The 14,280-nt window shown below is 42.6% G+C and overlaps 1 pseudogene; it reads left to right on the forward strand.

The window, feature by feature from the left end:
- Positions 1-289: 289 nt before the first annotated feature.
- On the forward strand, positions 290-1,739 carry LOC103729488 (annotated as a pseudogene).
- Positions 1,740-14,280: the final 12,541 nt, after the last annotated feature.

Genomic DNA, 14,280 nt, shown 5'->3' on the forward strand with positions numbered 1-14,280 from the left:
GTGAAAAAGAATAAAATGTTGGGCAGAAAGACAAAAAAAATGCAGTTTGTTAAGGAGGAAAAACCCTGAGCAAGTTGAATTTTGTAGCCAAGGTGTGTGCTAAGAAAGAGGCTATAATTGTCAGAAAAAGAAGCCTCCTACTCTGCACTGGAAAATGTGTTCTAAGAGCAAGACACACCCTTCAAAGGCTCCAATTTGTGAAAATGCAAACTTACTTGAAAGGAAGGTGTCTGAAATGAGAATGCAGCCGAAGGGACTCCCTGCTTCTTGAAAGCAACTGTCTAGGAAAATGTTTCCCCAGGTTCAGCACATAGAAGATAAAGCTATGATCAAGGGGGTCAAGCTACATCTCAAGCTGGTGGCAGAACTTGGCAGCATTGTCCAGATGGTAAAGGCTTTGTAGGCATAAAAAGATTTGTGATTGGCTTATGCAGTATGGTCAATGGCATTAGCTAGCGCTCTCTCAAATCTCTCTACCAAGAAAGCAGAGGACTACAAGAGACTGAACTGTATCTGCCTCTATTTCCAACAGACTCACGTTCAACTTTCACTCACAAAAATAGCCGGGAAAATTTTATTAGTCCTTTTTTTTTTAAGTTAATATAAAATTATAGCAAAAAAAAAAAAGGAACCTGAGCTGTAGTAACACAGCTGGAACAATCCTCAGCGGAGGTGGGAGCGGAGGGAGAAGAGATTTAGTTGCTTTTCTGTGGTTGTTGGTTGTTCGCTAGTCTCACGGTGCTGGAAGCTGCACAAGTTTTCGAAGGGACGGAGAAGCTGCTGGAGGTTTGGTTCTCCAGGCAGCAGGCTGTTGTAAGCCAGGGATCTGGGGATCTTTGCACCATCCCGAGATCTGAGTGGGATGTCCTTTTGAAGAATGTGCAATGTTCAATAATAAGTGTGACAAAAACTGACAAGCAGGAAGCTTATGTACTCAGTGAGTGTAGCATGTTTGTCTCCAGGAGACGTTTCAATGTGAAGACATGTGGTACCACCCTCTTACTGAAAGCACTGGTTCCCCTGTTGAAGCTTGCTAGGGATTACAGTGGGTTTGACTCAATTCAAATCTTCTTTTATTCTCTTAAGAATTTCATGAAGATTTCTCACCAAGGGTACCCGCACCAGAATTTCCAGGAAGAAATAGAGTTTCTTAATGCAGTTTTCCCAAATGGAGCAGCATATTGTATGGGATGTATGAATTTTGACTGTTGGTACTTGTATACTTTGGATTCCCCAGAGAGCCGAGGAATCATCAGCCAGATCAAACCCTGGAAATTCTGATGTGAGCTTGACCCAGCAGTTATGGACCAGTTCTACATGAAAGATGGTGTTACTGCAAAGGATGTCACTGGCGACAGTGGAATTTGTGACCTGAGACCAGGTTCTGTCATTGATGCCACACTGTTCAATCCTTGTGGCTACTTGATGAATGGAATGAAATTGGATGGAACTTACTGGACTATTCACATCACTCCAGAACCAGAATTTTCTTATGTTAGCTTTGAAACAAACCTAAGTCAGACCTCCTATGATGACCTGATCAGGAAAGTTGTGGAAGTCTTCAAGCCAGGAAAATTTGTGACCACCTTGTTAATCAGAGCTCTAAGCATCACACAGTGCTTTTTTCACCCCAGAACACTGAAGGTTTTAAACATCTTGATTGCCAGAGCGCTATGTTCAATGATTATAATTTTGTTTTTACCAGTTTTGCTAAGAAGCAGCAACAACAGCAGAGTTGATTAAGAAAAATGAAGAAGAAAAAAACACAAAAAGAGAAGACTCATAGAAGGTGGTGGTGGTGGCTGCTTTCTAGATGTTGATACTGGGGGCCATGCTTTCCATGACCACCACCTTGTAGTTGTAGAACCCCCTAGGTGTAATGATAGTGTAATCATTTTGAAATGTATGCACTATTATATCAAGGAGTTAGATATCTTGCATGAATGCTCTCTTCTATGTTTATTCTTTTCCACTCTTGCTGTGAAATTGAAGTGCATGTAGAAAAAACTTTTCCTACATGAAACTTTATAACTCTTGTGAAAACAGTTCAATTTGGTTTATGCACAGTATAATATTTCTGCAAGTATCATCCAAAATTCCCCACAAACAAAGATTTTGTCCTCATTAGATGTTGGCCTCAGCTAACCATCTGGGACTGTTCTATTAAATTGCTGCCAGAATTTTATGTCCAGTTACCTCCACTTTCTAGAATGTATTCTCTACTAATGTTAATAAAATCAAATTTTTACTTCATACAGGTTTTTTATGCAATGGCAATTAAAGTTTTTCTTCAACATGTTGATTCCTCAAAAAAAAAAAAAAAAAAAAAGAAGGTTCGTGATTAAGGGGGTCATGGACCTTTGCCTCACGGCTTCAGAGAGCAGCTGAAGTGAGACAATGTATGGCAAGGTCAGAATATCTGGAAGGAGACCCTGAGAGGCCACTGCATGAAGCTATGAAGGTGAAATCAAAGTTGCAGTGAAGACTGCAGGGTGTTGGAGATTCCAGGACCACAGTACATTTACCAAGTAAAGCTGAGGCTTGGAGTGGTGCTGGCCTAAGTGAGAGGCTGTGTGTGTTGAGGTGGCAGAGCTGAATTGGTGAGGCTACCCAAACCTTTTGGAGCTCAAAAAAATCTACCATGGAACCCAAATGCCAGCTATGGAACTGCAGTATTTGGTGTTTGCCCTGCCAAGTTTCAGTCTTGTGTTGACCCAGTAATTCCCTGCTATACCGCCATTCTTCCATTTGGGAATGGGCATGTTTGTGTTGGTATGTTAGAATCATGTAACTTGGTTTTGGTTTTATAGGAGCTCACAGTTAAGAGACTGCTTGGTGTCTCATATGAGACTTGGACTTTGAACTTTAAACAGTACTGGAATTTTTAAAGACTATGGGGAGTTTTGAAGTTGGACTGAATGTATTTTTACATTATAAAATGGCCCTGAGCCTATAGGGCTGAAAGGTAAAATGTTATGACTTAAAAGTGATGTGTTTGGGTGACAAGAAGCAGTAGACTTGTGATGGTTAATTGTGGTAGTCAACTTGACAGGATCTAGCCTCACCTGAGAGACAAGACTCTGGGAACACCTGTGAGGGATTATCTAGATTCTTTTAACCTCTAGATAGACCTATGAGAGACTGTCTTGATCAGGATAATTGAGGTGGGAAGACCCACGCCAAAAGTGGGCCTGGGCTCTACACTACGTAAAAAGGAGAAAACTAGCTGGGTATCAGTGTTCATCTCTTTCTGCTTCCTGACTGTGGATGCAATATGACCAGCTGCCCCATGCTCCTGCCACCAGGACTTCCCTATCATATGGACTGTCCCTTTGAGCTGTGAACCAAAATCAACCCTTTTCCCCTTTTGCTTTATTTTCCGTTTTGTTTTGTTTGTAGCCCCAGCTGGCCTCTGCCTCCTGAGTGCTGAGATTAAAGGTGTGTGCTACCACACCCAGCCCTCCTTTTACTTTTAAGGGTTTTATTTTTTAATCACAGCAACAGGAAAAATAATTAATAGAGTGACATAAATTAGAGTGGCGGTTGCCAAGGACTGACGGGATAGAGAATGGAGAGTTCTCATTTAAAAGACAGAGAAGGGCTAGAGAGATGTCAGTGATGAAGAGTGATGCTGAAGAGTACCTGAGTGCAGTTCTCAGTACCCATGTGGCAACTAACAATCAGGTCCAGGGGTTCTGACACCCCCTTCTGGCCTCTGTGGGCAACTGAACATGTGGTACATTTACATACATGCAGGCAAAACACTCATACACATAAATAAAAATTAATAAATCTTTGAAAAATAGTTTCAGTGTGGGAAGAAGAAAATGCTCTGGAAATGGAGATAGAGATTATTACACATGCTTGAATGTACATGATTAAAATAAAGTATAAATTTTATGTGTATGAAGGGTGGTAGAATATGACACTCCAAAATATTCTATTCTGACATTAGGATTGTTTGAATGTAAACGTCCTGGGAAAGCAACAGAGACAAGAAAGGGCATTCTGATTTGTTTTCTTTGAGCAAGCAGGAGATTAAGTTCCCATGTGAAGGACACCCTCTGAACACCACAACAGAGGGGGAAGAGCATTCTTATCTGCAGAGCCAGGGAGTGTTCTACGAAGACCTTGTTAAAGTAGCTTTTATTTCCTTGAGTCTTTCCATTTATTTTACTTTCATACACTTGCCTCTCTTTGTTCAGTCTAACATATAATCCACTAGATTTCTGCCACTTGTTTGTCTTCATTTTTCTTTTTTTAATATTTTATTATTTTTATTTTATTGCTTGCATGTATGTAAGTGCATCTGTGTCATGTAATGCCTGTGGAGGTCAGAAGAGGGCATTGAATCCCCTGGAACTGGAGTTAGGATGGTTGTTTAGCTGCCATGTGAGTGCTGGGAATTGAGCTCAGGTCCTCTGCAGGACCAGCAAGTGTTCTTAACCGCTGAGCTATCTCTCCAGCCCCCTATACTCGCTTTTTAAAGACAGTCCCCTCATCCAGTAAAGGCCTATTATATTAAGTACCGAGTTCTAAGTAGTGTATCTATGAATAAATCTGAAAGTAAAGCTCTTTGGTCAGTCTAGGTAGGTTTGGGAAGGTTAGGGTATGTCTGTTTAGTTCTGAGTGGGTGGGTGACAGTGGAGTGTGCTGTCCCACAGGGCTGAGGAGGCGGTGTAGTCTAGTTCTGAGCTCATTTTTCTTTTTTTTTTTTTTTGGGCAATACCTGCATAAGTAAGTGCACCTATGTCCTGGAATGCCCATGGAGGTCAGAAGAGGGTATTGGATCCCCTGGAACTGGAGTTAGGATGGTTGTTTGCCACCATGTGGGTGCTGGGAATCAAATCCAGGTTCTCTGAAAGAGCAACTAGTGCTCTTAACCACTGAGCCATCTCTCCAGCCCCTAGTCTTCATTTTTCTACAGGTGTTCACATGTATTGTAAAAATCCCAGGGGCTGGCAAGGTAGCTAAGTGATTAAGAGCACTGGCTGTTCTTGAAGAAGACCCAGGTTTGAATCCCAGCACCTTCAAGGAGGCTAACAACTGTCTGTAACTCCAATTCCAAGGGATCTGAAACCCTTGTCTAACCTCCATGAGCACTGCATGACATGGCTCCACTTACATCACTGCAGGCAATGCATGCATACACATTAAATAAATAAATGATAATAAAAATTTAAAAAACGTGTTGAGTCAATTATGCATATATAATATATCCTCTGTTTTATTTAAGTGTTTTGCCTGCATGTATATAACTGTACCACATGCATGCCCTGCCCACAGAAGAGGCCAGAAGAGGGTGTTGGATCCCCTGGAACTGGAATTACAAGAGACAGTTATTGGCCACCATGTGGGTGCTGGGAACCGAACCTGGTTCCTGTGCAAGAGCAGCCAGTGTTCTTAACTGTTGAGCCAACTCTCCACCCTCATAACTACTTTTTGAAATAAACATTTTTATTTGTTCTTAGACAATTTCGTATATGTATATAAAGTATTTCGAGCATGTTGATCCTCCATTACTCTCTCCCATCCCTTCCAAATCCCTCTGGACCCCTTCTTCACAAATCAACTTACCAGTGGCAACAGAAGAAAAATACTCCTCTCCCAGCAGCCCTAAGTGCCCAGTAGTTCAAGGAGATGTGAGGCCTTCTGAGCCCTCCCCTATCCCTGCTGAAATGTTAGTGGGCTTGATCTTTGGCCGGTCTTGTGTAGGTGACCACAGCTGATGTGAGTCCATGGGTTCTACAACCATGCCACGTCCAGCGATTTCCCACCGCACTCCTCTCCGCCATTCTTTCCACCCCCTCTTCCACAATATTGCCTGGGCTTTGGGAAGGGGAGATGATAGAGATTCTCCATTTGGGGCTGAGCACTCAACAGTCACTTTTTCCATATACTTTGACCAATTACGAGTCTCTACATTAAATGCTGCCTGCTGAAAAAAAAAAAAAAGAGCTTCTCTGACCAAGGCTGAGAGCAGCATCCATCTATGAGTATAAATATAAATATTTAGAAGGCAATCTGACAACATGTCTACTTAACAAAACAACAGTGGTAGGTTCCTTGCCCCAGTCATAGGCTTTTGACCAGGTTTACAATACCAGGCATAAATTTTCTCCTTGGAGTGCATTTAAAATCTGATCAGAAATAGTTACTTCATGAGTCCTGCCACTATTGCACCAGTGGGCACATCTTGCCTGGCAGGTCAGTATTGTACCATGCAAGCTCCAGTGACAGGTAAGACCACTGATGTCTTTTCTCCCCCCAGTGACCTGCATAACACCTTTAACGATATGAAAACTAGCCAGTAGGGAGGAAGTTTCCCAGTCAGTTCCAGATTGATTTTTTTTTTCCCTCCTGCAGCCAACCTGTGCAGTGTCTTCTACTAATAGGATCTAACCAACTAGTTCTGGTGGGCACGTTAATGATGGTGGCCTATATTGCTTTATGGGCTTCTAGGACCTCACTGATCAACAATCCATACGGATGTATACCATGCCTGGCAACTAGGGTTTTCATTAATAATCTATGGCTTCTGGGGGCATTATTCACTCTTGGAAGGTACCTTCATTCAAACTCCTTTTGTTTTTTCCTTATTTTTTTTATTTATTATTTTTATTTTATGTGTATGAGTGTATTGCCTGAATGCATGTGAGTGCACTGGTGTCGTGCAGTGCCACGGAGGTCAGAAGAGGGCTTTGGATTCCCCTGGAATTGGAGTTAAGGACGGTTCATAGCTGCCATGTGGGTGCTGGGAATCGAACCCGGGTCCTCTGCAAGAGCAGTCAGTGCTCTTAACTACTGAGCCATCTCTCCAGCCCCGCTTTTTCCTTGTTTAAAAAAAATTTTTTTTGTCTTTTTGAGACGGGGTCTTCCTGTAGCCCCAGCTGGTCTGGAACTTGCTATGTAGACCAGGCTGACCTTGAACTCACAGAGATGCGCCTGCCTCTGCCCCCTGACTTCTGGGATTAAAGGCGTGGAACACCACGCCTGGCTGAAGATTTATTTATAATTTCTGTGTGTCATATATGGGTTTGTGCACAAGAGTGTAGTGCCAAAAGCGGGCAACAGATCCCCTGGAGCTGGAGTTAGGAGTGGTCGGAATTGCCCAATGTGGGTGCCAGGAATTGAACCTGGGTCCCCTGCAAGAGCAGCAAGTCTCCTCGTCCGTTCCTGCTTGAACCTTTTCCTCAGCACCGCTCTCCCTCTACTTTCTTATCACCTATGTTCTGCTCTCCTCTTCTGTTCTTTTCCTCCCTCTCATGGCCTCTTTCTGGTTTCCTGACTGTGGCAGACACGCTAAATTAAACACAAAAATGTAAGGATTTGAAGCTAGGATCTGCACATGCTAGAGAACATGTGGTGTTTGTCTTGTGGACTTGGGTCACCTCACTTAAAGAATAATATTTTCCAGTTCCCTCCATTTTCCTATGAATTTCATAATTTCATTTTTACAGCTGAAGTTCCATTGTGTATATGATTCCGTTGTGTGTATGTCCTAAATTTTCATTATCCATTCTTCAATTCCCTTTCTTAGCTATAGTGAATCAAGTAGCAATGAACATGGATGTTCAAGTACCTCTGTAGTGGGATATGGAGTACTTTGGTTTTATGCCCAGGTGTGGCGTATAAGTAGCTGGGTCGTGTGGGACTTCTAGTTTGGGCTTTTCGAGGAACCCCAACCTGATTTGCATAGTGACTGCACCAGTTTGCACTCCTACCAACAGAACACATGCTCCACTTTCCAGCATTTGTTATGTTTTGCCTGTGTTGTAGTCTGTGATCCGCAAATGCCCCAAACAGACAGACAGACAGGTGAGTCTAGAGAAGGAAAGGTAGATTTATTACAGCCAGGCTACACTCTTTCCTAAAGGGTTCGAGGGTAGCACTGAGCCTAAGCACTCTGGCTTTTTTAATATTGATAATGTTGCTAGGCAAGCAAGCAGAATACAGAAGCTAATCACTGAGCATTAAGCTTGAGCAAACATTATCAAAGAAATACATAAGAAAATACAATTTTTCATCCAAATCCCCCACCCGAACCATAGTACATCTGCATGCCTTCCTCCTCATTCATGAACAGATATTATCAATCATGATTTATCTTGCCTTTTCTGGTCACAAAGTTCCCTCTGGGGGAGGGGGTTGTTTATAGCAATTGTATCCTAGAAATAAATTTTCCCTAAGTCTTCCAACCAGAAACGGGTCTGTTAGCAACAATTACTATTTTGCAGAAGCAAGCCAAGCATAACCTACAGAAGCCATAAATCAGCAGTTAGCAGGAGCACTCTAGGATACTCTGACCTGTTCCCAAGACAACCAGGGGCCAGCTGGCATTTCCATACCCTGGGCCATGTGCCTGATAATTTCAGAAACCAGTCAGCCTAAACTTTAACATGGTGTAGCTATGGTCAAGAGGGTGTACTCTTACACCTGCATGTATTCATCTGCACCATATGGCTGCTCCTGTAGAGGTCAGAATGGGCATCAGGTCCCCTGGAACTGGAGCTGTAAATGACTGTGAGCAGCCCTGTGGGTGCTGGGAACTGAAACCAGTCCTCTCTAACAGCACCAAGTGCTCTAAGCCACTGTCTTACTCTATTGTGATCAGTTAGAAACAAAGGTTTATAAACCATGTCTGTTAAGTTCATTTGATCTCTGATGTCATTTAATTCCAACATTTCTCCATATATTTTCTGTTGGAATGACCTGTCAATTGGTGAGAATACGGTACTGAAGTTGCCCACTTCTGCTGTGCTGGGATTAGTCTATGAATATGTATCTAGTGGTATTTATGAAATTGAGGATGGCTGTGGTTGGGGAATATATGTTAGAATCTTGATGTCCTCTGGATGGATTGTTCCCTTAATCAGTGTGAAGTGATCTTCATCTTTTTTTTAGTAGTGTTAGTGTGAAGTCTATTTTTTCAGGTATCAGAACTAATACTTTTTTCTATCCTTTCACTTTAAGCTAATGTTTTGTTGTTATTGTTTTGGAGGGTTTTGTTTGTTTGTTTTGTTTTTGCTCTTTTTGAGACAGGGTCTCCCTGAAGCCCCAGCTGGCCTGGAACTCACTATGTAGACTAGGCTGGCCTTGATCTCACAGAGATCTGCCTGTCTCTGCCTCCCCAAATGCTGGGTTTAAAGGCTGTGCCACCACACCCGGCCTAATCTCTACCTTTTCTTTGGGGAATTGAGACCATTAATAGAGTTACTATTGAAAAGTGTACATTGATTGCTGTCATTTTGTTGATTTTGCAGTATTTGGGTTTTTTCCTCTTCCTTTCTTAACTATAATTCTAGGGTCATTTGTTCTTTTCTGTGGCCTCATAGATGGATGTATTTTTTTCTTCAGCTCAAAGGTCCTTTCAAGTATCTTCTATAAAGCTGGCTTTGTGGTCATAAATTCCTTTACTTATTTATTCCCACGGGGAGTGTTTGTTCTTCCTTCCACTATGACAAGATAGCTTTGCTGGGTATAGTACTCTAGATTGTCAGCTTTCTTTCAGAACTAAACACACCCTTCCAGGCCCTACTGCCTTTTAAAGTTTCAGTCGGTAAGTCTACTGTTGTTCTGATGGGCAAGCTTTTATTGTGATTTGGTCTTTCTTTTTCGCTGTGTTCAATATACTTTGTATAGTTAGTGTCTTAACTATATGTTGGGGGTTTCTTTCTGATCTTGTCTGTTTGGTTGCCTAAATGTCTCATATCTGGATTGGCATCTCTTTCCCTAACTCTAGGAAATTTGTTATGATTCTTTTAAAAATGTGACTTTAGAATACAGTAATAATTTTCCCCCTGTGCCCATAAATTGAGTATTTTCATACTGTCACACAGATCTTGGAATCCCTTCTTATTATTTTTCCTTTGCTGGATTATTCCAATTCCTTCATCTTGTCTTCAAGCTCAGAGAGTCTGTCCTGTTCTCCATCTATTCTACTGGGGAGACTTTCTGTAGAGCTTTTTATTTGCCATGATTTTTCCTTCCCATATCTCAGATTGGTTTTCTTCTCTTACTGGAGTCCTCTTTCACATCTTCCATTACCTTTTCTTCTTCATTTCATTACTCTGTTTTCACTTTTATTACATTTTTATTTGTTTTTAGGGTGGGCGTGTACATGCCACAGTGCACATGAAGCAAAGAGAGGACAACTTTCAGTAGCTGGTTCTCTCCTTCCACCTTATGAGTTTTCAGCGATTGGAGTCAGGTCATCATGTTTGGAGGCAAACACCTTAACCCTCTGAGACATTGTGTTGGCTCCTAGTTCTTATTTGTGTGTGCTCTTGATTAGGAGATTATTTGATTTCTTTGAATTTATTTATAATCATTGTTTTAGTTAGCTTTCTATTGTTGTGATAAAAACACTCTGCCCCGAATCAACTTGGGGAGGAAAGGGTTTACTTGACGTCCATGGCTAATCACAGTTCATCCTTGAGGGAAACCAGGGCAGGAAATCGGGGCAGGAACCTGAAGGCAGGAACTGAAGCACAGACAACAGAGGAACGCTGCTTATGGGCTTGCTCCCCTGGCCTTTGCACAGTCTGCCTTCTTATACAATCCAGGGCTACCTGCGTATGGTTGGCACCACTCACATTGGGCTGGGCTCACTCACATCCTTCACCAAGAAAATGCCTCACAGACAGGCCCAAGGGCCAGGAGAGGAAATTCCCCAACTGAGGTTCCTTCTTCCTTGGTGTGTCAAGTTAACAACTGAAGCTGTCCAGCACGATCAGTTTTAAGTTCTGTATCTGGGATTTTTACCTAACTTACTTTCACTGGCTGCCATTAATATATGATGAGTAATTATTGGAGGAGCTATTGTGCCTTGGTTTCTTGTTTTGCCTATTATTGGGATTTATGCGTAACGGTGCTCTTTTGTTGCTTGTGTGGGCTTTTGTTTTGTTTTTTTGGTCTTTTTGAGTCAGGGTCTCCCTGTAGCCCCAGCTGTCCTGGAACTCACTATGTAGACCAGGCTGGCACAGAGATCCACCTGCCTCTGCCTCCCAAGTGCTGGGATTAAAGGTGTGTGCCACCACGCCCGGCTGTTTTTGCTTTTTTTAATCAGCTGTATTCTTTCAGTTGAAGCATTTGCAAATGTTCAAGTGGAACATCCTTAAAAGCCCCACAGTCCTTAAGAAATCCAAATGCTTAAAAGTCCATAGTTTCTTTTAAAAGTTTCTTAACTGTGGGTAGGCTTCTGTAAAATCCAAAACAAGTACTATCTTATTTCAAAGGGAAGAATCGGGTACACCTGAACAAAACCAAAATCCAGCAAAGTAGTTCAAGCCTGGACATCTAGGATTCACTCATGATTTTCTGGGCTCCAAAGGGTTTTGGCAGCTCCACCTCTCTGACTCTGCCATCCACAGCACACACAGCTTGTCTCCCAGACCCAGGTCAGCTCCATTCCACACCTACTGCTGTCCTTGGTGGTCGTCCCATGGTCCTGGCATCTCCTAAAAGCTGGGGTCGCCACTAAAACTGAGGCTACACCTTCACCAATGGCATCTTCTTGCATCTTGGGGTGCAAAGCCTCAGATTCTCTCCATGACCCCTTCAATCCTGGGGTCTTCAATGCAACTAAGGCTGTACTTTCACCTACGGCATTTCCTGGCCTCTCAGAGTGCCAAGCCTCAGCTGTTCTGTGTAACCCCTTCACACTTTCAACACCAGAACCATGCAGGAGACTCTTACACATTACCAAGTCCTGCTTCCAGCTAGAGATGGAGGTTCAGGTCCCCTCTCAACCAGTTTCTGTGTGCAGACCCTGAGGAAATGCTTCCCAGAGGATTTCTTGTTACTTACAGCTGATTTTTCAGGCCCAGCTAACCAGTATCAACTGTCCCAGTAAAGCAAAGGTTTTACTTAGGTTCTGGTCTCTTCTTTAATCACAGCTGATTCTTCAGCCCCAGCCGATCAGAACCCACAGATTCTCAATCGAAAATCTCACATGAACAGCCCTGATAATCTCCGCTTCCCTTTGAAGCTCCACAAGCCAGGCCTCCATTGTTCACAACTCTTTCAGCATAACTGTTCCAAGCTCCACAGCAACAACCTCTAAGCACTCAATGGCTCTTCCGGCCCAAAGTTCAGAACACTTCCACAATCCTCCCAAAAACAACTGGGTCAGGTCTGTCACAGCAATACCCAACTCTCTGGTACCAATTTCTGTCCTATTTGTTTCTGAATTGCTATGACAAAATACTCAGACCACTACCAACTTGGGGAGGAAATGGTTTATTTTATCTTACATCTCCTGGGTCACAGTTCATCAGGGAGCCCAAGGTAGGAACTCAGGGCAGAAACCTGGAAGCAGGAGCTGGAGCACAGGCCATGAAGGAACTCTGCTTACTGGCTTGCTCCCCTGGCCCCTGCTCAGCCTGCTTTCTTATGCAACACAGGCCCACCTGCCCAGGGGTGGCACCACCCACAGTGGGCTGGGCCCTCCCACATCACTCATCATGAAGATGCCCTTCAGACATGGCCACAGGCCAGTTCAATAGAGGCAATTCCCCAGTTGAGGCGCCCTCAACCCAGGTGTGTGTCAGCTTGACACTAAAGCTATCCAGCACACATAGCAACCAGATCTAGTGACTATTCCCACTATGCAAATGTCATACTAGCTAATTAATATCAGAGGTCCTTGACTTCAGTAAGTGTTGGGGTATAAACAGAGGATAGTATGCTGTACACTTGGATTTAGTTACCAAAATTAGGTGTGGGAGGGAAGCAGGGTGAGTGAGGGTAGGGATAAGTATTAGAAAGACTTTGAAAAGAAAAAAATAAAGTGGGAAAGTAGTGGGGAGGGGAAGCTGGGATCCTGTCAGGGTGCACAGATTTCAGACACTGTTAAAGCTACACGATGATTATTTATGAAAGTCATAATTAAGTAAAATTAGGCTGGGCCTGGTGGCCTCCCAGCACTCTGGAGGTGGAGCTCTATAAAATCGAGGTCAGCTAGGGTTACAGCTAGGGTTCTCTAAGAACACTAGAAGGAACTACGGCACAACTGCCCCAAATGGAAAGGCGATAAAGGTGATGCTGTCAGATTTCTTTGACTCTCTTGGGCCCCACTTGGAGCTGTGTGTAGGGAGGAGTGACAGCTGTAGGTCTCTGTAGCTTCCGTACCTGTGAAGTTCTTGTCACTTATAAGAAGGAACTTACTGTATATTATCCTGACTCCTGTCAACAAATTTCAGTTGTGAGGCTTCTAATCCATTACAGAAGTCTCCTCTACGCGTGCATGTGTACACACGCATGCATGTGCGCGCGCGCGCACACACACACACACACACACACACACACACACGGATGAAACTTGAAACAGCCTGCGAAGATCAGTCAGGCACAAAAAGACAAATACTGTGATTCCACCTATTTGTGGTACATGGACTAGTCAAATTCAGAGACAGAAAATAGAGCAGGGGCTACCAGGGAAAGGGACAGAAGGAATTATTGTTTAATGGTTATAGAGTTTATGTTCAGGATTATGAAAGAGTTCTGGTAGTAGATTGTGGTTATGGCTGTACAACATTGTGATAAATATAGTAAATGCTATTGAATTATGCATAAATGATAAATTTTATGTTGTGTATAGGAAAGGAGCTAAAATATGCTTTTCTGACATCCCAACCAAGTTACAGACATTTGAAAACCGCAAGTGCAAAAGGTCACTTTGACTTTTGTGATCTTTGTTTTTACAAACATATTTTTGTTTTAACTGACATATAGTAATTGTGCACATTTATGGGATACAGTTTGCCATTTCCTAAAAGCAGAAGATAAAATTCCCTTATGAAAGGCAGTCTCCATTGGTGACTAGAACAAAAGGCAACATCCCCACCTTAAAGGATAAGATGTTGAGACCAAAAGAATATGGTATGGACCTTGTTAGGGTAATTTTCTCTTTCTGAGACAGGGTCTCAACACACAGCCCAACTGAATTGAACTCTCAGTCCTCTGGCCTCAACTCTCAAACGTGTGAGATTATAGCACAGATATGCACCACTGTCCCTGGCTTTATTATTTAAAAGCCTCTCCATATAACTTATTTTTTTCATAGTTTAATGCTCTGTCCAACCCAATACATAAATAACTGACTCTGCTTCTTTGAATCTTTATTTTCTTATGAGGTCTCCTGTACCATGTAAAAGTTGTTACATAAATGTGCATACTTTTCTTCTTTTAATCTATCTTATATCAATTTTATTTTCAGATCCAGCCAGGGCAACAGCATGTAATATCCTGCATTGATAATATTCCTGTAAGATGGCTCAG

The sequence above is a fragment of the Nannospalax galili genome, unplaced genomic scaffold (genome assembly GCF_000622305.1).
Source record: "Nannospalax galili isolate Female #2095 unplaced genomic scaffold, S.galili_v1.0 scaffold132, whole genome shotgun sequence".
NCBI lineage: Eukaryota > Metazoa > Chordata > Mammalia > Rodentia > Spalacidae > Nannospalax > Nannospalax galili.